The following is a 3,531-nucleotide window of genomic DNA, read 5'->3' as shown; positions in this document are numbered from 1 at the left end:
TACTTCATTATCCCTGGTTAGTTCCCTTTCATTTGCATATACCTTTGTAGTTGAATATTTAAAAAAAAATCAGTTCTTCAGACCACCAGATGTTGATCATGGTTCAGGTCCTGGACCTAGCAGCATAAAACTCATGCTGGGCACATATACATGAGTGCCCATGATCCTGGGAGGAGAATGGTGAAGAAGGGATTGTAGCGTGGCCATCCTCTATAGGTGGTGATTTCTAGTTTTGTCTCTCTGTGCGTCTCTATCTCTCCAGTGAATGCATGTGCCCTATATCAAAAATCTCTCAAAAAAAAAAAAAAAAAACCCTGAGGCCAGTGAGTTGCATAGTGGTTAGGATGCTGGACTCCCACATGGCCAGTTCCAGTCCCAGGCCCAGTGGCTTGAAAATCAGTCTGGGTGTGTGTTCTTGCATGTCCCAAATCCCAGGAGAATGGAGGAGAAGGGATTGCAGTATGACCATCACCCACAGCGGGCGGGAAAAGGCGTTGATTTCTCACTTTCCCTTCTACTGTCTCTCTCTCTCTGTCTCTCCAGCAAATGTACACACCCTAAGGCATAAACTTCTTAAAAATAAAAATGATTCGTTCATCTTTAATTGCTCTATGTCTGGAACCCTGATTGATAAATTTATTTTATGTTTTCATAAGATTTGATAGTCTGTCAGATTGAGTAAATTTCTCTTCACATATTATTAATTATCAATTTCTACATTCTTAAAATGAAAAAATAGAAGTACTAACCTCAGGTCTGACAATTAAATTAGATAAAGCATGTAAAGAAGTTAGCATAATGCCTCTAATATGGTAAAGTATCAATAATGTGGCTGTTTATAAGTGGAAATTTCCTCTTGCAGCCTACTTGCTAACATGGTCTCCAACATCAGGAATATTTTTGTGTTGTTATCTTGATTTTTATTATCAATTTGTTGTGATCATCTCCCTTCAAACTCAGTAAATTTAAAGCTACCCTGATATTTTATCAGTAAGGTATCCATCTCACATTCAATTAAAATTCTCAATGTTATTGGCATAAGACTTGTATCTTACCTTGAATTCTAGTACTGATATACATTCTCCATTATTTTAGGATTTTTTTTTACTGTAATAAAATAAAACAAAGGAATCACAACATTAATCTATAGATATTTAAAGTTATATTAATGCTGTCACTAGAATCTTATTTCCCCTTGTGTTTGGACATTTCTCAAATGGAAACTATTGAATTAGTGTATGTAATTAGCAATTTCCACCTGATCATAGCTATTTAACATTAAACTTTTTTTTGAGAGAGAGATTTTTGCCATAGTGCACGTGGGCTTGCAGGAGAGATAGAGACAGAAAGCAAGAAATCACCACCCAGGGAGAATGGTCACATTGCGATCCCTTCTCTTCCATTCTCCTCTTGGGATTTTGGGCATGCATGCACAAACACCCAGTGTGATTTTAAGCTGCCGGGTTTGGAATTCAAACCATGATCAGCTTGTGGGAGACCAGTGATGTAACTATTACACCATCTGCTGGTCCCGACATTAAATGTATTTTGTGAGGAAATTCCTTAGAGTTTTTTTCCCCCTATTTAATAAAAACCAAATATTTCTGCATGTTTTATATTATGACAAAAATCTTCTCTAACATTTTCTTCTAGATTTGGCAGCATATCATTTTGTAATAAATCCATTACATCTTCAAAATAATGATACCTCTCCTCATTTTTAGTTTTTGTTTTTCCATTGGTTTAACTCCATTTATAAAAAGGGCAGTAACAGGGTCAGCTTTGTGATGCAGCAGTAGTGCCCTGTTCAAGGGAAGCTGGAGCCCATATGGCAACTGTAATTCAAACCCTTGGCCTCATCAGCCTGAGACACACTGGGCACGCAGTTGCCCAAGATCCAATAGACTGGAGGCCTGGAGGAAGGGGATTGTGCATGCCTAGACTCTATGGAGGGGGCTCATCTCTCTTTTCTCATGCATACATTGTAGTGTATCATAAATAAAATAAAAAAATTTTAAAAAGAGGACAAGGTATGTGCAGGTTTTTTTGATCCAGTTTCTGACCACAGTAATGGCTTGAAGTTAAAAAGTTATGTTCTCCCAAATCTAAGCTAATGCTGGTTGTTCCAAGCCACATCCATTTGGTACAGCTCTGCTTATGGTGCTGTCTTGTTTGCGCTTTCCTAAGTCTAAGCCAACAGGACACACAGAAATAGATGTTTATCAGACTTCCTAGTGAGCAGTAAACTTTTTCTACTTTTTAAATGATGTTTTCAATTCAGAATATAAAAACAGGCCCATGCCTTGGCTGTGGTTAAGGTAGCCTGATCCCACAACAGCCAGTTAGAATCCTGGCCCCAGGTGGCTTGAAAAACACACCAGGCACATGTGCATGCCCTGAATCACGACAAGATGGAGAGATGGAGGGGAAGGAAGTGTGGAATGACCGTGTTCCACCGGAAGGGATTCACCCCTTTCCCTCTCCGTCTGCCTCTTTCTTTCTCTTTCTGTGAGGATGCATGTGTCCTATAGCAAATGAAAAAAAAATGATAAAACCAGCAATCGCAGAACAAGCAGGTATTGTGGTGGTTAGGGTACTGGATTCCCATGTGGCCAGCCATGGTTCAAGTCCTGGACCTGGTGGCTTGCTTTTTTTCTATCCCTTTCTTTTTTTTCTCTCTGTTTCTCTCTCTGGTGAGTGCACATGCCCTATAACAAATTGAAAAGGGATGATAATAATGGATCAAATTAAATAAATAATTCTTTACAAAACAAAAAACAGAGCAATCTCTTTCTTATGGAATTTGACCTCTTATCCTATAAATTAAGAACCTCAGTCTTAGAGAATATAAGCAATGTGTCAAAAATTACACTTAGTTCATAATAAAAACGGCAATAAAACCTTGTATAATGCACAGGAAAAAAGGACTGACTTTGGAAAGGTTCTACTTGTGTTGACATTCTTGCTTTGCAGTGTTTTGATCCCTAGCTTCAATAATCTAGTAATCCTCTCTTTTACCTCAGTTTCTGAACTTGAAAATAATGAAACTAAAAATATACGTATAAGAGGGATCTGTCAAAACAACGCACATGGAAACCTGCAGAAAGATCAACCTACTGATTCCTTGATTGTCTGTCTCATTGCATTGCTTTTTTTTCTTCCTTATATGTAATCTTTAAGTGATTATTCAATCATCACTATGAAATATGTTACTGATATTAATATCCATGTTATGGGACAGTCATGCATAGCGATCCATTGCCAATTGTTTGATTCATTTATACATTCTTATTTTGAAAAAATAAAATGATCTGTTTCAGTAAAATGAATTCTGAGTATCTGAAACAGTTCATTGCCCTCACTTTATCATAGTGAATAAAGATTTTCTGTTTATAGATTTATCTAAATATTTGATCTATTAAAGCTCTGAAAGATTTAATCTCAAAAATTACATTTAAAAGAATATGAATTTCTACTGTTAATTTTACCAAAGAAAAAGTGGTCATTTATAAAGGAACATATAGGTAAGAA

Source organism: Tupaia chinensis, unplaced genomic scaffold (assembly GCF_000334495.1).
Source record: "Tupaia chinensis unplaced genomic scaffold, TupChi_1.0 Scaffold146837_1, whole genome shotgun sequence".
Classification (NCBI taxonomy): domain Eukaryota; kingdom Metazoa; phylum Chordata; class Mammalia; order Scandentia; family Tupaiidae; genus Tupaia; species Tupaia belangeri.
This window is presented reverse-complemented; position numbering follows the sequence as displayed.